Below are 23,283 nucleotides of genomic sequence, written 5' to 3'. Positions count from 1 at the left end.
AGCAGCACGCTGTTCATCATTTTGTAACACACATGGAAGTAAAAGCTGCTGTTAGAGAGCATTTTAACAGAACTTTAAAATCTAAGATGTGGAGATATTTGACGGCCTACAACACCTACCGATCTGTGAATGTTCTACAGGCAATTATAGATGCTTATAATGCCACTTATCACAGAACCACCAAAATATCTCCAGTAGAGGTAATGACCGATAATTCCTTAGCTGTGTGGAGAACAGTGTACGGGAGCCATTTCTCTGTCAAGGTAAAAAGCCTCTTTTAAAAGAAGGTGATCATGTTAGGGTTTCAACTGTATAAGAAATTTACAGATTAAAGGAAAAGGATGGTGAAACGGTGTTGGGTGCCTTATACAACAAAGAGTTAGAAAAGATACCAGATGATCCACACAGGGTGTACAGGGTTGAAAAGATTCTTGAAACAGAAAGGTAGCAGGGTTAGCAGACAGACCTTTGTCAAATGGAGAAATTTAACAGTTGGGTGCTGGCCAGCTCTCTGCAAGATGTGTGAGTACAGGGGGCTCTCTGAAGGTATAATATGGAGACAACATCATTTTATATTACCTTGCCATCCAACGCCTCAAAGGACATGTGCCTCGACAATCAAATTTCTAATTATACGGTGAAACTGGCTAATTCTGTGTGCCTAAAAGGGAACTCCGAGGTAACCCTAACTGAAATCCAATACCCAAGAATATAAAATACATTTACAATGCTCAAGACCAAATTTACTATAAAGCGTGATTAGGACCCCTTGATCATCCATGCCTGCTTTCCTCACAGGTATTGCCCCAGCGTCGTAGTGCTTGTTAAGGCTATCAACAAATCCATAGCCAGCATTGAAAAGTATTTGAATATTCAGCTAGTATTAGATAACGTTAAAAGGAAGGTGTCTCTTGAAGCTCCAAATTACAATACAGCGTTTAGCTGTACGGGTAAATTAAGCAACGTTTTAAGAACAGTACAAGATATAAAAAGCCAGGTAGAGTCGGACCCTACGTGCCCGGATATTAACTGAGGGGTCTATATACCCTATGTGTATAGTGACATTGTAGAGCTGCAGAGGATTGGGGATAGTTAGTCACAATTGTTAAGATGGGTCCAGGTGAAGGGGCGAAATAATTTGGGAAAAAGGGGGTGGTGATGGACAGAGTTTCTGAATGATGCAGAATACTCTTACCAAGTCAAGAGATCATGGTTTTAATCCATCACCGTTTTTTAGCTCACTGCACCATCCCAGCTCAGAACCTGGCTACATGCAAATTAGTCTGTACCTGTCCCAGTGCATGACGGGAACAGGACAAACCAAACTACCAAGCCAATTCTTATACTGGGAAGGAAACAAGCTTCCGGGGACCGGTTTCTGGCATCACAGCCTTCATCGGCCCGGCTTGCCTGAATCCTGATGGTGCAATGAGCAAGGGACTCACGTCTGAGCATACCCTCCCACACTGAGTGTGGATGAAAACGATTTGGGAAAAAGGGGGTGGTGATGGACAGAGTTTCTGAATGATGCAGAATACTCTTACCAAGTCAAGAGATCATGGTTTTAATCCATCACCGTTTTTTAGCTCACTGCACCATCCCAGCTCAGAACCTGGCTACATGCAAATTAGTCTGTACCTGTCCCAGTGCATGATGGGAACAGGGCAAACCAAACTACCAAGCCAATTCTTATACTGGGAAGGAAACGAGCTTCCGGGGACCGGTTTCTGGCATCACAGCCTTCATCGGCCCGGCTTGCCTGAATCCTGATGGTGCAATGAGCAAGGGACTCACGTCTGAGCATACCCTCCCACACTGAGTGTGGATGAAAACGACTTGGGAAAAAGGGGGTGGTGATGGACAGAGTTTCTGAATGATGCAGAATACTCTTACCAAATCAAGAGCTCATGGTTTTAATCCATCACCGTTTTTTAGCTCACTGCACCATCCCAGCTCAGAACCTGGCTACATGCAAATTAGTCTGTACCTGTCCCAGTGCATGATGGGAACAGGGTAAACCAAACTACCAAGCCAATTCTTATACTGGGAAGGAAACAAGCTTCCGGGGACCGGTTTCTGGCATCACAGCCTTCATCGGCCCGGCTTGCCTGAATCCTGATGGTGCAATGAGCAAGGGACTCACGTCTGAGCATACCCTCCCACACTGAGTGTGGATGAAAACTATTTGGGAAAAAGGGGGTGGTGATGGACAGAGTTTCTGAATGATGCAGAATACTCTTACCAAGTCAAGAGATCATGGTTTTAATCCATCACCGTTTTTTAGCTCACTGCACCATCCCAGCTCAGAACCTGGCTACATGCAAATTAGTCTGTACCTGTCCCAGTGCATGATGGGAACAGGGCAAACCAAACTACCAAGCCAATTCTTATACTGGGATTTTATCCACACTCAGTGTGGGAGGGTATACTCAGACGTGAGTCCCTTGCTCATTGCACCATCAGGATTCAAGCAAGCCGGGCCGACGAAGGCTGTGATGCCAGAAACCGGTCCCCGGAAGCTTGTTTCCTTCCCAGTATAAGAATTGGCTTGGTAGTTTGGTTTGCCCTGTTCCCATTATGCACTGGGACAGGAACAGACTAATTTGCATGTAGCCGGGTTCTGAGCTGGGATGGTGCAGTGAGCTAAAAAACGGTGATGGATTATAACCATGATCTCTTGACTTGGTAAGAGTATTCTGCATCATTCAGAAACTCTGTTCATCACCACCCCCTTTTCCAATATCGATTTTATCCACACTCAGTGTGGGAGGGTATACTCAGACGTGAGTCCCTTGCTCATTGCACCATCAGGATTCAAGCAAGCCGGGCCGACGAAGGCTGTGATGCCAGAAACCTGTCCCCGGAAGCTTGTTTCCTTCCCAGTATCAGAATTGGCTTGGTAGTTTGGTTTGCCCTGTTCCCATCATGCACTGGGACAGGAACAGACTAATTTGCATGTAGCCGGGTTCTGAGCTGGGATGGTGCAGTGAGCTAAAAAACAGTGATGGATTAAAACCATGATCTCTTGACTTGGTAAGAGTATTCTGCATCATTCAGAAACTCTGTCCATCACCACCCCCTTTTCCAAAATCGGTTTTATCCACACTCAGTGTGGGAGGGTATACTCAGACGTGAGTCCCTTGCTCATTGCACCATCAGGATTCAAGCAAGCCGGGCCGACGAAGGCTGTGATGCCAGAAACCGGTCCCCGGAAGCTTGTTTCCTTCCCAGTATAAGAATTGTCTTGGTAGTTTGGTTTGCCCTGTTCCCATCATGCACTGGGACAGGAACAGACTAATTTGCATGTAGCCGGGTTCTGAGCTGGGATGGTGCAGTGAGCTAAAAAACGGTGATGGATTAAAACCATGATCTCTTGACTTGGTAAGAGTATTCTGCATCATTCAGAAACTCTGTCCATCACCACTCCCTTTTCCAAAATCGATTTTATCCACACTCAGTGTGGGAGGGTATACTCAGACGTGAGTCCCTTGTTCATTGCACCATCAGGATTCAAGCAAGCCGGGCCGACGAAGGCTGTGTTGCCAGAAACCGGTCCCCGGAAGCTTGTTTCCTTCCCAGTATAAGAATTGGCTTGGTAGTTTGGTTTGCCCTGTTCCCATCATGCACTGGGACAGGAACAGACTAATTTGCATGTAGCCGGGTTCTGAGCTGGGATGGTGCAGTGAGCTAAAAAACGGTGACGGATTAAAACCATGATCTCTTGACTTGGTAAGAGTATTCTGCATCATTCAGAAACTCTGTCTATCACCACCCCCTTTTCCAAAATCAATTTTATCCACACTCAGTGTGGGAGGGTATACTCAGACGTGAGTCCCTTGCTCATTGCACCATCAGGATTCAAGCAAGCCGGGCCGACGAAGGCTGTGATGCCAGAAACCGGTCCCCGGAAGCTTGGTTCCTTCCCAGTGTAAGAATTGGCTTGGTAGTTTGGTTTGCCCTGTTCCCATCATGCACTGGGACAGGAACAGACTAATTTGCATGTAGCCGGGTTCTGAGCTGGGATGGTGCAGTGAGCTAAAAAACGGTGATGGATTAAAACCATGATCTCTTGACTTGGTAAGAGTATTCTGCATCATTCAGAAACTCTGTCCATCACCACCCCCTTTTCCTAAATCGATTTTATCCACACTCAGTGTGGGAGGGTATACTCAGACGTGAGTCCCTTGCTCATTGCACCATCAGGATTCAAGCAAGCCGGGCCGATGAAGGCTGTGATGCCAGAAACCGGTCCCCGGAAGCTTGTTTCCTTTCCAGTATAAGAATTGGCTTGGTAGTTTGGTTTGCCCTGTTCCCATCATGCACTGGGACAGGAACAGACTAATTTGCATGTAGCCGGGTTCTGAGCTGGGATGGTGCAGTGAGCTAAAAAACGGTGATGGATTAAAACCATGATCTCTTGACTTGGTAAGAGTATTCTGCATCATTCAGAAACTCTGTCCATCACCACCCCCTTTTCCAAAATCGATATTATCCACACTCAGTGTGGGAGGGTATACTCAGACGTGAGTCCCTTGCTCATTGCACCATCAGGATTCAAGCAAGCCGGGCCGACGAAGGCTGTGATGCCAGAAACCGGTCCCCAGAAGCTTGTTTCCTTCCCAGTATAAGAATTGGCTTGGTAGTTTGGTTTGCCCTGTTCCCATCATGCACTGGGACAGGAACAGACTAATTTGCATGTAGCTGGGTTCTGAGCTGGGATGGTGCAGTGAGCTAAAAAACGGTGATGGATTAAAACCATGATCTCTTGACTTGGTAAGAGTATTCTGCATCATTCGGAAACTCTGTCCATCACCACCCCCTTTTCCAAAATCGATTTTATCCACACTCAGTGTGGGAGGGTATACTCAGACGTGAGTCCCTTGCTCATTGCACCATCAGGATTCAAGCAAGCCGGGCCGACGAAGGCTGTGATGCCAGAAACCGGTCCCCGGAAGCTTGTTTCCTTCCCAGTATAAGAATTGGCTTGGTAGTTTGGTTTGCCCTGTTCTCATCATGCACTGGGACAGGAACAGACTAATTTGCATGTAGCCGGGTTCTGAGCTGGGATGGTGCAGTGAGCTAAAAAACGGTGATGGATTAAAACCATGATCTCTTGACTTGGTAAGAGTATTCTGCATCATTCAGAAACTCTGTCCATCACCACCCTCTTTTCCAAAATCGAAGGGGCGAAATAACACAGTAATTAATATTCAATATAGCAAACCTGACCACGTTGCAATTTCTAAAAAACATCTTGACACTATGTCCGTCATGATCTTCGATGATCAATCCGAGATGGTGTCCTTTAAATACACGTAAGTTATTGTTAAACTTCATTTAAGACCACGACATAACAGCAAATATTTAGAAGTCATCATGGTGATCATGAAAACATACGGCGACTCCGCTCTGTACAGGGACTGTTACAGGCACCAGATATGGAGGGCCACCATTCTTTCAAGGGGCCCCTGGTATGTAAGGGGCAGGACCTGGAGATTTTTTTGACACCTCATCTTATCGTGACCATGTTTAATCAGGTGGGCATTACCCTTGGCGATTGACTCATCATGCAAAGTGATAACTTATATGCCTACAGACCCTACATCGAGAGTATTTTAAATTACAGCTGCTGCGCCCTAGATACATAGCTTTCAGCAGGGCTCTTCTACAAGGTTCTTATGAACATTTGGAAGAGAAGGAGCTGGACGGTGACAATCAAGGTTTTGTAAAAAGAGCAAGCTTTGCGGTCTGCAGTAGACAGTTTGACCTGCTCGAGCATACACATTCAGACCTTTTCTTCCAAGATAAAATGCTCATCAATGGTATCGATCCTAAGATCAAACTTAACCACAACAAGGACTTGTTCTGTCTCATCAGCGGGGATGCAGAACAGAATAAATTGGTCATATTGTCCGCTAGTTTGTTTGTAGAGATAGTGAAAGTGTACCCAAATGTCAGACTGGCTCACGCCGAAACCTTACAGCTATTGGACACCAAGGACACTGTTGAAAGAGTAGCTCTGAAGTTATTCAGCATCCCAGCCGGTACCAGATTAGACCAGCAGCAACATTTATTTTTGGGGCAACTACAAAAACTTATTATAATAGGTTTTGTCGACAACATGGCTTTTAGCGGTCTCTGTACCTTGAATCCTTTCAATTTCAAACACTACAACATCAACTGTGTGGTGCTGTTCCACAAGGAGGTTGTGATTCCTTTAAAACCGTACACACCCAGCTTTGGAGACACACATTTGATCAGGGAATATCTGGCCTTGGTTTCGATAACCACAAAGCACCTGCGTGACTCAGGGGTCATCGTCTAAAGAGAAGGATATGGGACAGGCCAAACGCTGTTCGCTTTCAATTTGACCCCTGAAATGGAAGAAAGCGACAACTACAGCTTGATCAAAAATGGAAATCTAAAAGCTGAAATATGTTTTAGTCAGCCCTTGGGTACGAATGTGAACATGGTTTTATTCTCTGTATTCAACAATGTCATTCAGATCAACCACACCTGGCAGATTTTGTTTGACTATCTTTAAAAATTGTAAAATAGACAAGGTTCAGATTTGGGATTTCTTAAGGAGTCATGAATAAGCAAAGAAATACTTTTTAGGTGTTTTTCCGAGCAACACTTTACCTGGTGAAATGGGGTCCAAAATACACCACACGCTCGTCTTTAACACAGATCCGCACTAGATGGAAGGAACTCACTGGGCTGCCCTGTTTTTAGATTAAAGACATGTTTACAGTGTTTCAAAGCGCAACAGCATTCCCTGAGCATAGCATCTATACGAAACGTATATTCAAGTATGTAAAAAAAGCTGCTGCAAGGGTGGAGTATAACAAAATACAGGTACAGGAATCTCTCGCTGTCACATGCAGGGAGCATTGTATATATTTTATTAGTAAAATGTCTGAGAGTATGATGTTTAGACATTTTTTTAAATGTATTTTTGAACGACCTAGTTAACAGTATTGCTATGAAATATGTGAAAGAAACATCTAGGTCTACATCAGGTGCTGCTAAAACAGAATAAGCAGTTTGTCAAAAGGGTAAGGTTGTGTCACATCTCTGAGTTGTAATGGTGACTGTCTAAAATAAAAGAATATAAAACTTGAATACAGACTAAGAGGGCCCGATTCACAAAGGTAACGTCAGACAAAAGTCTAACTTTGCAACTTTCGGTATTCACAAAGGGCATTTACTACTCATAAATGCCCTTTGTGAATACCGAAAGTTGAACTTTACGACTTTCAGTATTCACAAAGGGCATTAATGAGTAGTAAATGCCCGTTGTGAATACCAAAAGTCGTAAAGTTAGATTTTTGTCTAACTTTACCTTTGTGAATCGAGTCGACTCTGACACAAGGACGCACATTTAAAAAATGTTAAAAGATGACAGAAACTGTTTAAAAGTTAAAAGGTTTATTTATAAAGCAGTTTTTTCGGCGTACAAGCATCACACTGGTAAACTTACAAAAGAAGAAAAATGTCAAAATGTTAATTATGGCAAAACTATACACACAAACACATGCACACATATACATAGGTTCAAAAGTCAGAAGAAACATCAGACATTTAACCGCATGTTCATTTTGGACAATGTCTTTTTTTAGGTTCAAGAGGCAGAGCCTCAGTGGTCTAAAAAGGGGAAATGGGATGCTGGCATCTTAGGGAGGTGTATAAAACAATAGTTGTTGGAGTACTTGGTGGCTATAAGTTGGATCGTTCAAACTTTCAAGCAGCCGCCTGTGTTCAGGACTACCGATGATCGTCAAAGGAATGTTGAGTTCTGCAGAGGCTTGCAGAAACTGTTCCCAACCTATGGTCGCTTTCTGGAGTGATAGTGTTTTGGGGTGCGTAAGACCTTTGACTAGGTCGTACCTGTGGGATCCAACAACTGGTTGACCTTTGTAGAGGAATTTGCCTCTCTCATTCCATGAGAAAGGTCTTTGGAAGCTGACATTTTACTTAGAAACATTTTCGCTGCCCCTCTGTACCTTTAACAGTTCTTCAACAATGATGTCTGAGGATGGTCGTATTTCTTGCAGCATTGAAGGATGTGGTGGAGGCTGTTCAGAGTCAGGGGCATATAGAGTCAACTTGATTTTTTTAGCATTCCACTGCCTGTAATATTTTAAAAGGTTTTGAAGAGTGCTGGAGTAAAGACTTGCTTTGCCATAAGGTTTCAAATCACGATGGTTCAAAAGGTCTTTAATCTCGGCATCCAAGCACTGTGTCTCATTTTCATAGATATCCCAGGTGTCGCCCGTAGACTTCCGCAGCTGTTCCAGCTGCTACCGTAGTACAAGTACATCATTTGAGCCTAACCCATCACTTCCCGGTTTGGAGGCTGGTAAACTGTAAAACCTCCCTACTGCTTTACCAGTTTCTTCTTAAAAATGAGAGAAGCCCTTTTATTACTGAGCTTCTTGATTAGGTGGTACTTCTTCAAAACACGATACTTGCACTCTGATATAGGGACATTACCTTTTAGGGCGTTTACGGCGATTTCTGAAATGGCAGCCACTAAATTGTCGGGAACCGCACACAGGATGGCCTTTCTTTGCTGAGGGCCAGCTATGACTAGCATTTTTAGGAGGGCTAGATAATGGCGTAGATGTGCAGAGATAGTCAATACCGGGTTTTATAAGGTCTAGAGTTTAAATTTTATGGGAGACACTTTACTAATTCTTTTTATAGGCGTGGGCTTGGTTTTAAGTGTGTAAGCGACAGGGAGATTGGGTGATAATATACCAGCACTCAGTCTGTAGTCTTCTAGAGCTTGGGGTTTTAAGTCTACCTGATAAGTAACCATGGGGTTTCTCGGTAGCCTCGTTAAAAGCTTCCAAGAAAAACTGGGTGTTTCCGAGGCACATCTGTTTATCTATAATGGATATCTGTTGTTTGTCACAGTGGTTTTTATTTAAAACGAGGTATAAGGCATTGAGAGCTAAAGAACGATTGCTCTGAACCTTGTAAAACAAGTTCTGCACAATATAACAAATGCTTAGATTGTGATGGTGTGAATTTTGACTAAAAGCTCTCTCTATTTCAGGGCGATCCTCACCTTCACTCATAAGGTCGTCTACAATCCCCATGTTCACAAGGCCTTTAGGTAACAATGCATCGTCATTGAGATTATTCGGTATGCCTTCTATAAATTTGATGTGTGGGAACCTTAGCTATAGATCTGTATAAAGAGCGTGCCAGCACAAATAAAGCCACACAATATTGTTAGGGGTTTGGGCTAAAACACTGATAACATTTCTAATAGTTTCTTTATAAAATAGCTTTTACTGCTATTTGAGGGACCTGCTAAAATGCAGGAGAACGGGTGTTGCAACCTGGTGTCCATAGTTGAAGTTGTGAGACTCTAATGCATCTTCAATAACTGTACTGTAGGGTTTTGTAGTCTTAAGTCAGGACCATTTTATCAAACCCTACACGCAAGGTTTTATGCAATGGTTGGGTTGTAATTTCCCACAGTTTTTTGGTCAGGCTATGTTCGATTGTTTTACAGCGGTTGTTTTACCATTTTCACGGTCGCTTGAGGTACAGTATTTATTCACCAGATCCTTTAGACTGCCAAAATTGATTTTGAAAGTGTTGTTAACATTTAAGGTGATGTCTTTGATTTTCATACATACTGCATTGTTAGACGTTCTGCAAGAATTGGTCTTGTGTCGGATGACATGAACTGGACTATGTACTCCTCCTGTTCCAGCTCGCAGGTCAAATCACCTCAATAATCACAGAGTTTGGGGATCTTCATCCCCTAATTTGCTCACCAAAAATAACAGAGTCGGTATCGCGATACAGACACTGTTCCTAAAGTTCATTCATCACATTGCAAAGCTCTAAACGAGCCTGAGCAGGTTTGAAACAGGATATGACGATGTTTATATTGTTACAAGTGGTGGGGTACTCTTTTGTGCATTTCCAGGACAGCGCTGCAGTTTTGTCATCGATAAACTTGCAGCTGGACACCTCGCTTCACGGCACAAAAAGTTATTTAAACAGTTTGTCAGGCTCTGTGATGGTGGTCGTGCTTGACAAGATTGTGTGCTGTGCGACTTTTCCCCGTAAGGAATTACGGCACAGCTAGGCTAACTGTCATCTGGTGGGGTTGACTTCGATGAATTCGGGTCTCAAGCATATACCCTCGAGAGCACAGTAATCATTGATGTATTTTTGCTTTGAGGCCTCGTTAACGCACCATTCTGGAAACCCTGCTGCCTCCTGCTTGTCTCTGAGAAATAGGTTCATAAACTCAGAAAAGAGTTGGGTTGTAGTCCTCTCAAAGTGCCAAATTGTGTGTATTTTTTTAAGTCTGTATCCTTTCTCTAGGACCGCTTGTACCTCAATGGTACACCAGGTCCCGGTAAGCACCTTTTGCTCATCTAGTTGTGTCTGCACTTGCTAGCCTTTTTACTTTCAGCTCGTGATCGACACAGGGGGAGCATTAGCTTACCATCAACTCTGTACGTTAGTACAGGGAAGTAAAGCCTCCGGGGTGGATAGACTTGAGATTTAACTAACCCAAAGTATTTGTCTATGGCTTTACTGTCCCTATATATGATGCTGGGGTGACCTAGGGGTACAGATTCATCTTGTTCACAATATACTTTCTCACCCTCTCCTATGGCCCTGTTCAACTGGATAGTGCTTGTATGACCCACCAATAAGGCATTGCAGATCTCCAAAGGTTCGGGTAACTCATTGCTCTTAATGAAGGAACAAAAGTCCGCATTGGATGTTAACATATCTAGCCACTCAAGCTCCCAGAGGGATCTCAGAACAAAACCACAGTGTTAAACATATTTCACCTTTAACAGAGTATGCCTGTACAAGTGTTCATATTTCGTACACATCTTATTAAACTCGTGGGGTTTGTAGCAGTGAGGACAACTGTGGTAAAAACAACCGTTGTATTCAAACATTGTTGGCGCACCGTTTATTACAGCATACCCATCTAGGAAATAAGGGCCCACACAGTATTCACCACCCTGCAAGGTGTGTTGGATGAAAATGTTTTCCTTGTCAGAGACGTACATGAGTCCTTGAATCAGGGGGTAGAATAACACTTCTGTTTACCATTATAGAGGTCGGGAGGAACTAGAGCTATGCTTTCAGTTCGTAAAAACATGTGCTTGTAGATAGACATACACATGGCAGCCAGTGTGACGTGTTGAAAAGAGTCGATATACTCTAATGATTTTATCATCTTGGCAATATTGGGTTTCAGAACCTTTTCTTGTTTTTTCCTCTCTACAACAACGTCTCTGAAGAGATTGCAAGCTTTTCTCAAGATCGTTACATCTGCCTGACAGTAAGATTTCAACTCTGTGAAAACGCAACTTCTTTTAGCAGTTTTCACCATACCACTGTATAAAACTCTTTCTCCTCTGGCATCATACACTCAACACGGTAGTTGTCAGGTAGAAACATGGGACCCTCATAATTCTAATTTGACCAGGTGTTAAAAAAGTGAGGGAAATAAACTGTACAACCTGGAAAACCAAAGGGTTTTAGCAGCTTGCTCAATTTCATGGGCAGGAAATTAACAGTATCTATGAACCTCATATTTATATTTAAAGTTACAGCTGTTAGCAGCATCAGTTTGCAGCCTTGGGTGATGAGTTCTACAGGCATCTTTTCACAAATCATATTTAGCAAAATAAAGAACGATTCATACGCTTTTGAGTTATGGGCCATCAGGGTATACCCTCTGAACTTTGTCTTCATGAACATGCTAAGGAATTTGTTCATGCAAGAAGGGCCTTCAAACTCCCAGTTGCCAACAGATGCCCAAAATATAGTTAGGCTGGTGCACTCCAGTCTCTTGGGTACACTCTATATATCGAACACAGGGTCGTCAATTGTTTTGGTCTGTGGCCGGCCTATAGTCAGGTAACATATATGTTCTGTTCCTGGAAGAAAAGACGCCTTACACCGGGGGTATTTCATAACTTTGCATTCATGTTCGGTGGGCTGTGTAGCACACGCACCCTGCACAATCTGTTTTAGGGATGCAATAAATAAGCCCTTATGATTGTAACCTCCTGTTTAACTATTGCTTTACAATTTTTTACAGCACTTATTAGATAATGGAGGAACACGATGCTTGAGACAAAAATACATTAGGGTTCTTTTGGTGCTACGTTTTGTGAAACACACCTTCTTTGCCCCTTTGTGGTAGCCCTTTCTTTGAGCCGCTCTGCCTGAACAAAGTCGTAACCCGTACAGGACTTATTGAGGCTCCGGCCACCACTTTTGCTTGGGGTCTACCTTTTGCTGAGGTTTGGCGTAATTGTGTGCTTGCAGTGGAACTGTGAGGAAAAAGAATCTCTGTCACATTTCCAATATAATACACTGATTTAGCACACACTCTGGGGCATGATAGAATCTTGGGGGAGGGGAGGGGAGGTTTTGGACTGTACGGGCTAACCTTTACACATCCTTTATACAACAAGGCCATCTCTTTATTCACCTGTATTAGCAGGAATTTGCTGGGCACTGTTTGATGCGTCTTTAGACTCTAAGATTTGTTTTAGCGCATCAACAGCTAGCTGCACTTCTGCCTTATAACGTGCAAAAACACGCACACAAGGATACCTATTAGAAAAAGTCTGTGATGCTAAGACAATAAGGTTAGCAACAGTCTCAGAACTATAGTGCTCTAAATATCTGTACCATGTTGAAATTCAACCATTTCCTCATTGCTCCATGTTAATTCTGAGAGACCCTGTGTGCAGAGCAGACGGATCTGGTTTAAAACAGCTCTAACAAACAATGCCTGTCGTAGTTGATTGAGGCATTTAAAAAAAAGTCTAGACATGTGTTGTTCACAATGCAATAAAATAATTTACAGTTGTTGGAACAAGCATTCTTAACAAGGGCTAATTAATGCAGGGGTGTTGAACCGGTGCTAAACAGTTCCAGCGTCTAAGCACAGGGGCTGCACTACATCTTTAACATTTAACAATTGCAAGTAAATAGAACAAACAAATACACCAGTTTAACACACAGTCCTTTCATTGTTTAAATCCTTACAGTTGCTGAGGGATGGTAGATACAGGATACTGTTTCTCAACCACATTTGCTCCAACCTTTGGAATTAGCTCAAATCTGACTATAGAACCTGCTCCCCCTTCCCTCTCTGCCATGCCCTCTGTCGCGGTGAATCCTTTCTCCGCCCACCGCATATCCTACCCTACCTGTCGCTCAGGGCTTTGAAAACATGCTCCAAAACCTGCTGCTGACCTTAAACCCCTGGCAAACCCTTGGTTTGAACAACACATTTTATTGGCACATTTTTGTAAATACCAATTTCCACGGTGCCTAGACCCTTGCTGGTTGATGTCCAAGTTCTATGTAGTATTGCAGTCTGTCAAGGACGCACTTTACCAACCACGTGACATCTTGCCAACCACTGTGATTTTTTGATAAAGTTTTGTGTAGGTTGACTGGACGGCCGGCGACAACGCGATATTTGTAATGGGAATATTTGATGAAGGGTAGTCTGTCTACTTGGAATTCACCGTGAGGAATGGTGTAGAACCCGTTTGGAATTTGGCAAGACAAGTTGAGGAACACACCGTGAGGAATGTTGAAGGACCTCTTTTCTGCAAACAGTTTGTCTATGTTTTTGCTGACAATGCTTCAGGTACTGAGGTGTCCTGTGACTCTCACAGGTTATGTATTTATTCTCTTACGGAGGAGAAGCGTTGTCCAAGTATAATTCGGGTGTGTGAGCGCTCACCAGCATGTTTTACGTGGGCATATTATTTTGGTTAGAGGCTTATGTATAGAGTGTAGTTTATTAAGCCACAATGTTCTCATTTATCAGAGGTTAGGATAGTGAGATTAGCACATCATCTTTTGTCGTGATGCCACAGATTTCCGTTTTATTTTGGATGGGGCGTCTAAGGTTCTGTGGGTGGTCATCACATGCTTCCCATACACGAGGGAAGGTTATGGGTAACAGCCCTAAGTTATACGTTTGTTACTCCCATAGGGGTAAGTAACCTCCACAAGGGGGTCAAGAGCTCTTTTCGAATTAACGTTTGGTTACTTCTACATGGGAGTGTGTAACCTCTTCAAGGGGTTTGGAGTACCTAGGTTAACCCTCACACTGGGTTGGGTTATGGTTTTGTCCATAGATAGTTGCGCGCAGTACTAATGTACATTTTTTATGGTTAACCCTCACACAGGGTTGAGTTATTGTTGCACACAGGGTTGAGTTAGTGTTGCACACAGGGTTGAGTTTTAGTTGCGCGCAGTACTTATGTATATCCCTTCATGGGAGTTTCTATGGGTGACGACCCATATACATGTTTGGTTCCCTTTCTTTTGGGATTGTTGTAGTAGAGTATGCTATCTTTAGTGCTACTCTAGGTTATTACTTTGGGCATTGGTTGAGTGGGGTCTTTTACCCTTTGCGTTGTAGTGCATTATGTCACAGTGTTTAATGCAAAATGCTTCAAATGTATTTCAGGGAATGTATTGCTTGCTTCAAAATGTTTTTTAATTCTTTTTAGGGAGGGATGGGAGATAATGCTGTTCAAATGTATGTATCTTATCCGTCCTTTCTTGCTTTAATGGTTCTTGCTCCTGCGATGTTTGATTTAAGTTTGCATCCGTGGGACTTGTACTATTATTCATTTTTTTTCTTGATGCTCCTGCGATGTTTGATTTATGTTTGCATCCGTGGGACTTGTACTATTATTTATTATTCTTGTTGATAGTTCTTCCTTCATGTTTTATCATTTGCAAGTTTCGTTTTCGTTGAAGAAAAAGGGATAATGTTATATCCTACTTAATTGAATAACATTGTAGTCCAGCACTGCTGCCACTAGCTGCTCAGCCAGAGCGTGAGATGGTCATAGAATGTTGGTGTGCCTGTGATGCATGGAATGCCTGAGTGTCTGAGTGGATGAGTGTTGGCAGTTGAAGATGGGCTGAGCAGCTAGGGAGGCTGCTCCTGGTGGGGCTGGTACCACACTAGGCTGGCTGGAGTAGAGACAGATGTAACCTGAACTGGAGACTGAATAAAGATGGCTTAAGAATACCTCCTGGCTCCAGGTGTCTTTCTACAGAGATCACAACAGAAAGTTTTGTGTCGGCCGCATATCATTGAGGCACTGGCCCTGTGAAAAAAATGCCTCAGTACAGTGTACAGCCTTGGGTACTCATGTCAACTGCACTAAATTGAATGACCAAGTCACTCTCAATGTGAGGGCTGTATTTAAATAGTTCTTGAAACATGTTATTAGCAGTAAATGCTGTATTCTGACCTGTCCTCAGGAATTTGTAAGTAAATCCCATTTATTGAAAAATATAGTATTGCAAAAAGTTTGCAAATTGGTGGGGCGCAGCCATATTAAAATGTAATAGTTCCAGGATGGCTTAATCATGGCTGTAATTTCATTGTAATCACTATGTAAATTCTTCCATTTATTAAATGTAGCTAAATTACTAATGACGATATCCTGAATATTATTAACATGTATTGAGCATTAATTTGACTGAAATAATTTAGGGTGGGGGGCTCTCAGGCCCCCCCAGCCCCGGGGATCGCCACCCCCGGGGCAACGTGTAAATGTGGGAGGGGGGCCATGCGGCACCCCTCCTGGAGCCTTGTATAGGCCCTGGGGACCGCCACCCCCCAGGGCCGGCTCCTGCAGTGTCCCAGGGTGCCCACCCCGGGACACTGCTGTTTGCAATGGCAGGGCGGGAGCCTCGTGGCTCCCACCCTGCCATTGCACACTGCTTTGCTTCATTGAAGCGAGAGCAGGGAAACCTGCTCTCATTTCAATGAAGCAAAGCTGGTTGCTTTTCCACATGGGGAGCCGCATTTTAGCTGCTCCCCATGTGGAAAAGCAATGCAAACCCCCCCACGGCCCCCAACAAGAGGCCAGGCCCCGGGGGATGGGGTCCCCGGGGCCAAAAGTGGCCTGGGAGGGGGGTCACGCGGCCCCCCTCCACCATTGAAAAAAAACAAATACAAAAAAAATGGCAGGCCCCGGGGGATGGGGTCCCCGGGGCCTTAAAGTGGCCAGAGGAGGGGGGCTACGCAGCCCCCCTCTATAAAAATATCCACTAATTGAAAAAAAAGGGCCATGCCCCGGGGGATGGGGTCACCGGGGCAAATTATGGCCTCGGGAGGGGGGCCACGCGGCCCCCTTCCCGATTTATAAGAAACAAAAAAAAGAAATTGGCGGCAGGCCCTGGGGGATGGGGTCCTCAGGGCCCAAAAAATAGAAAAAGAAGGGGAGCTGCACAGCCCCCTTTCTAAAAAAAAAAAAAAAAGACTGGATCGGGCCGGAGGCCACGCCCCCTTCTTACACCACTCTGCAAACGCGCCCCCTGGTGCATCTGCAGAGGGGGAACTAATTCCCCTTGAATACTGGGGGTCCCTGGGGGCCAACTAGCCCACCAGGAACCTCCAGTAAGCGCCAGGGGGCTGCGTTGCAGAGAGGTGTAATGAGGCCACGCCCCTTGTTACACCTCTCTGCAACGCAGCTCCGTGGCGCTTACTGGAGGTACCTGGTGGCCTAGTTGGCCGCCAGGGGACCTCAGGATTCAAGGGGACTTAATTCCCCAACTTAAAACGTGCCACGGGTGCGTTTACACAGTGGTGAAGGTAGGGGGTGGGGCCTGAGGTGATACTGTGGAAACACGCCCTGTGGTGCGTTTTAAGTTGGGGAATTCATTCCTCTTCAATCCAGAGGTCCCCTAGGGGCCAACTAGCCCACCAGGTACCTCCAGTAAGCGCCACGGAGCTGCGTTGCAGAGTGTTGTAAAAAGGGGCGTGGCCTCTGAACACCTCTCTGCAACGTAGCTCCCTGACGCATACTGGAGGTACCTGGTGGGCTAGTTGGCCCCCAGGGGACCGCAGGATTGAAGAGGAATTAATTCCACAACTTAAAACGCTCCACAGGGCGTGTCTGCACACGTCACCTCAGGCCACGCCCCCTTCCTTCACCACTGTACAAATATTCCTCTAAAATCAGCCAAACTACGAATTCCAATTTACTCACCTGTTATCAGGAGAGAACCCAGGGCTGCATCTTTTAGACCAGCACTGACCCTGAAAAGTAATTCTAAGCATACTTACCAGTAACTTGTATTTCCTTCCATAGGAATCCATTGTGTGGTTTTCAGCAGAAAAGTTTCTGTGTCTGTAGGACCGGGGGTCACCAGGCCCTATGGGGGTAGCGTTGCGCGAGCAGGTAGACATCCAAAGGCTTACGTGTAAAGTGACCATACAGCACACACATCCACTGAGACAGGAAACGCACGCAATAATTGACACCACAACAGTAGGTTGAATAAAACCAATCAGTTTTATCTAGATCAACATTAGGATCAAAAGCATTTCAGCAGGAATAGATTGGGCAGTTCATTAACACATCAACCTGGCATGGAATCAAAGCGCGGCACCTGTCGATCCTGGAAAGTGTCAAACACAGCCTCTACGCAGAACGCGGCACAGGTCAATTCATTAGCGCTTCAAACATGGCATTCAAGGATAGCGCTGCACATAGCAATTCACTAGCGCTTCAAAACATGGCATATAAACATAGCGCTGCACATAGCAATTCATCAGCGCGTCAAACATGGCATATAAACATAGCGCTGCACATAGCAATTCAATAGCGCTTCAAACATGGCATATAAACATAGCGCTGCACATAGCGCTGCACATAGCAATTCAATAGCACTTCAAACATGGCATATAAACATAGCGCTGCACATAGCAATTCAATAGCGCTTCAAAACATGGCATTTAGGTATAGCCCTAAACATGGAGTATCTGCAGAGCCTTAAACATGGCCTACCACTACAGCGATACACAGTCCAGCAGGAGTAGAACATCCTATCCGGTAGGGTTGATCAGTCTCCACAATATCCTGTTTCTTGGGCCAACACTTAGCCCTTCACCGGGCACGAATCAAGGGGGCCATGGCCCGACCTATTCCCCACTCCGGGGTAGTTGGGGAGCTAAGCGGGCCCAACGGTCGAAGTCCCCGGGGGAGGGGCGTGCTCCGGGCCTCTCCAGGGTTTTCCTGAAGCTTCGGCCTTGCAGGCCCTTGCGCAGCTCCGCGGCCGGGCGGGGGCTCACGCTCCACGGAGCCCCTCTTGCCAGCCGTGTAGATCTCCCGGTGATGTCCGGGCCGAGGCGGATGACGCGGGGCTCCCGGCCGGTCCAGACGTGGCCGGGGAGCTCCGCAGTGATCGGAGACGGCTCCGGGTCCTCCTCTGGTTCCGGGGGACTCGGGGATTTCCCTGAAGGCTTCAGAGGCCCGCGCCCGCAGCCGCTAATGACAGCGCAGCCTGCAGGGGCGCGGCCCAATCGACGAATAGCACAGCGGCGGGGGCGGCGTTTGTCACGCCGCCCCCGTCAGGTGATGCAGGCCTCGTCTTCAGGCCTACGCGGCCTCGATCGGATGGCCTCACGAGGCCTTCCCGGGGATTCTGGCGGCCGCTTCGCAGGGTCGGCGACAACAGCGACGGGGCCCCGGTCTTCCCCGCGGGCCCCGGAGATAACGGGGGTCGTCGCCCTGGCCTCAGGCCGCAGCGGTGAGTGTTCCCTTTTCAGGATCCCCGACGGGGGTGGGAGAAATTAAGAGGTGCCCTGCAGCTTGGGGGGTGGCGATGGGTTTGGCGCCCAGCGCGCCGCTTTCCCCCCAGAGACGCCCCAGCTCAGGGCAGGTAGGCTGGGAGGTGGCAGGCCACACGCCAGTGGCAGAACCAGCTAGGGAGGGGGTCCAGGTTAAGTCGGGGAGCGCAGGAGTGGCACAGCGCAGGTACCTGGTCGATCCCCCAGCAGTTCTGTGGTAAGTTTCTGTGGTAAGTTTTGTTGGTAAGTTCTGTGGTAAGTTCCTTTGGTAAGTTCTTCGGTAAGTTTCTTTGGGAAGTTCTTTGGTAAGTTTCTTGGCACGGGTTGGATCTGGCGCCCTTAGTAGTTTGGTTCCTTGGGGGGGGGGTAGGTTGAGTTGGTGACTGAAGGGAGTTCTCAGTCAGGCTTGGTAGGTTGTCCCTGGGTTCCCCTCCCGCTGGGCCAGAACAGTGGGCTAGTTCAGGATCCCTCACTCAACTTAAAAGGCAGCACCTCAGCCCTGTCACTTTCAGTGGCATACGTCCCTGACTAGGCCCTACCGCCTAAAACTCCTGCGTAGGTTCCCCCAGGTCTGCGTCACCCCAACTGACTAAAACTGTTCCCTCCTTTCCTTAAGTATCCCTAGGTCAGGTGACCACTCTCTAAGGCGGCAAAAGTAAACCCCACCCTTCTTCTAGAAGGTTCCAGCAAGTTCCAGGAGCTTCCCCACTCTAGCTATAGGAGAAAAAAGGCGGGCTGGTGTCGCAACAATGTTGTAGGGTCCCAGCCAGCTCCTGGCAACTATGGTGCTACTAAAAAGGCCAGTCCGCAGTAGCAGGGGCCTGTGGCAGCCATATTGGGGGAAGAGAGCACCTGCACCTTAACACTGATTAGCAATGGAATGGCGCTCGGAGAACCTAAGGCCAACGAAAAAGAGGGTGGAAAAAATGAGGCAAGGACAAAAACACAGGGAAAGACCACCCTAGGGCTGACAGGTCTAACACGCGTCCCCCCCAGCCGAAAGAGGGGAGAGCTTCCCAACCTCTAAGGAGTTCTCGTCACTAAGGCGGAAAAACCGGGAGAGACCGTCAGCATTGGCGTGGTCAACTCAGGGCCGATGTTCCACCCGAAAGTCCATCCCCTGTAGGGAAATGGACCACCTTAGCAACTTGGGATTTTCGCCTCTCATCTGCATGAGCCAGCGAAGGGGTCGGTGGTCCGTCTGAACCAGGAAGTGAGAGCCAAAGAGGTATGGCCTCAACTTCTTCAGAGCCCAGACCATCGCGAAGGCTTCTCGCTCGATGGTGCTCCACCGTTGTTCCCGAGGGAGGAGTCTTCTGGAGATAAAGGCCACAGGTTGATCTTGGCCATCGTTGTTGAGTTGCGAGAGCACCGCACCTATGCCGTGCTCAGAGGCGTCCGTCTGTACGATGACTTCTTTTGCGAAGTCAGGTGTTGCAAGCACCGGGGCGGTGCACATCGCGTGCTTCAGAGTCTCGAATGCCTCCTGGCAAGCAGCCGTCCAGATTACTTTTCGTGGCTGCTTCTTGGACGTCAATTCTGTCAAAGGGGCTACGATGGTACCATATCCCTTGACAAACCGGGGGTAATACCCAGTGAGACCGAGGAAAGCTCGGACCTCAGTTTGGGTCTTGGGGGGCTCCCAGGCCATGATGGTTTCAATTTTGGCCTGGAAGGGTTGCACCTTACCCCCGCCCACCAGGTGTCCCAGGTAAACGACAGATCCCTGTCCAATCTGGCACTTGCTGGCCTTGATAGTCAGGCCAGCACATTGCAGAGCCTGCAGTACCTCCTGGAGGTGCTGCAGATGGTCCTCCCAGGTGCTACTGAAGACAGCTATGTCATCCAGATATGCCGCTGAGAAGGACTCCAGGCCAGATAGCACCTGGTTCACCAACCGCTGGAAAGTGGCCGGAGCATTCTTGAGCCCGAAGGGCATCACTCTGAATTGGAAGTGGCCCTCGGGGGTGGAGAACGCTGTTTTCTCCCTTGCTCCATCGGCCATGGCAATTTGCCAGTACCCTGACGTCAAATCGATGGTGCTGAGGTACCGGGCTGCTCCCAGCCGGTCCACCAGCTCGTCTGCTCGTGGGATCGGGTGAGCATCTGTCTTCGTGACAGAGTTCAATCCCCTGTAGTCCACACAGAACCGCAGTTCTGGTGTGGTGCCCGGTGGGGCCGCTTTCGGCACCAACACCACCGGGCTAGCCCACGGGCTGCTGGAAGGTTCGATCACCCCCAGCTCCAGCATTTTCGCCACCTCACTCTGGATGCTATTCTTCACTCGGTCAGATAGCCGGTAAGACTTGTTCTTTACCGGTGGGCTGTCTCCTGTGTCCACATCATGGGTACACAAATTAGTGATTCCAGGCGTGAGGGAGAACAACGAGGCGTACTGCCCCAACACCTGGCGGCAGTCCCTCTGTTGCTCTGGGGTCAAGGATGGGGAGAGGATCACGCCCTCCACCGATCCATCCTTCTCCTGGGCCGCCAGAAGGTCAGGAAGAGTCTCAATCTCTTCCTCCTCACTCCCATCCGTCACCATGAGGAGAGCAAGCTCAGATCGCTCATGGTGCGGCTTCAGGCAGTTGACGTGGAGCACCCGATGGGGCTGACGGGGGGTCTTCAAGTCAACGACATAGGTAGTCTGGCCTCGTCGCTCCACAATTTCGTACGGACCAGTCCACCGGTCCTGGAGGGCACTAAGCTCCCCAGGCTCCATGACCCACACCTTCTGTCCAGCGTCCAACTCCACCGTCCGAGCGTTGCGGTCATACCACTCCTTCATGACGGCTTGGCTAGCCTCCAGATTATCTGAGGCTGCCTTCCTCAGCTTGGCCATCTGGCTGCGGAATGCCATCATGTAGCTGACAACATCACGGGGAAACTTCTTCGAAGTCTTCTCCCACCCCTCCTTCACTAAGCTGAGGGGCCCCCTAACGGGGTGGCCATAGAGCAGCTCAAAAGGGCTGAACCCTACTCCCTTCTGCGACACCTCACGGTATGAGAACAGCAGGCAAGGGAGGAGGACGTCCCACTTCCTCCTCACATCCTCTGGTAGGCTCCGGATCATCCCTTTTAGAGTTTTGTTAAAGCGCTCTACGAACCCGTTAGTCTGGGGGTGGTAAGGGGTGGAGAACCGATAGGTCACTCCACACTCCTTCCACATGGCCTGCATATAGGCCGACATGAAATTCGTGCCCCTGTCTGACACCACGACCTTGGGGAATCCCACTCGGGTAAAAATCCCCAACAGGGCCCGCGCCACCACCGGTGCAGTGATGGTCCTCAGAGGAATAGCCTCCGGCTACCGAGTGGCGTGGTCCACTAATACCAAATTGAACCGGTGTCCCGCTGAGGTCGGAGGGTCCAACGGTCCAACAATGTCGATTCCGACCCGCTCAAAACGGGTCCCGACCACCGGGAGCGGTTCCAAAGGGACCTTCAGTTTAGTCCCAGTGCTACTAAAAAGGCCACTCCGCAGTAGCAGGGGCCTATGGCAGCCATATTGGGGGAAGAGAGCACCTGCACCTTAACACTGATTAGCAATGGAAAGGCGCTCGGAGACCTAATGCCAACGAAAAAGAGGGTGGAAAAAATGAGGGAAGGGCAAAAACACAGGGAAAGACCACCCTAGGGCTGACAGGTCTAACAGTGTCCATTTTTGAAACTTACAAATAATCCTCTAAAATCAGCCGAACTACGAATTCCGATTTACTCACCTGTTATCAGGAGAGAACCCAGGGCTGCATCTTTTAGACAAGCACTGACCCTGAAAAGTAATTCTAAGCGTACTTACCAGTAACTTGTATTTCCTTCCATAGGAATCCATTGTGTGGTTTTCAGCAGAAAAGTTTCGAAGTGTCCATTTTTTAAACTTACAAATATTCCTCTAAAAGCAGCCGAACTACGAATTCCGATTTACTCACCTGTTATCAGGAGAGAACCCAGTGCTGCATCTTTTAGCCCAGCACTGACCCTGAAAAGTAATTCTAAGCGTACTTAACAGTAACTTGTATTTCCTTCCATAGGAATCCATTGTGTGCTTTTAAGCAGAAAAGTTTCTAAGTGTCTATTTTCACAAACTAAAAATATTCCTAAAAAATCGTCTGTATGACTTAAACACATTCTTTCAACTATTTACAGGAGATTCACCTGTGCTGGATCCAGGATCCACCACTGAGTAAGAAAAAGTAACGATAACACTACTTACCTGCTAAGTGAATTTTCTGCCATAGGATAACATTGGTGACTCTATGTGAAAAGTTTTCTAAGTGTCAACTTTTAAAGTGCAATAATAATCCTTAAAAAATCACTACTGTAACCAAAACGCTTTTACACAACTGTTTACAGGAGATGTCCAAGGACTGAATCTAGGATCCAGTCCTGTGGTTAGAAAAGTAATCCATAAAGTAACTAATTGCATTTGACTAGAAATTCACATTGAGCTCAATGTTGCTTTGTGTTTGAAATTGTGTTGCCCATTGCAACAACTGTAACTACTGTACCAAAAAGTATATTGCCTATTTGCAAAGTATTTAAACTAAAGTAATTCATTCTGAGAAAGTATATTTTGTATTGTAATGTATAATGTAATTAAAAAAATAAAATATCTAAAAATAAACAGTTAAAAAAATGTAGTAAATCAA

Source organism: Triturus cristatus, chromosome 1_1, assembly GCF_964204655.1.
Source record: "Triturus cristatus chromosome 1_1, aTriCri1.1, whole genome shotgun sequence".
Classification (NCBI taxonomy): Eukaryota; Metazoa; Chordata; class Amphibia; order Caudata; family Salamandridae; genus Triturus; species Triturus cristatus.
This window is presented reverse-complemented; position numbering follows the sequence as displayed.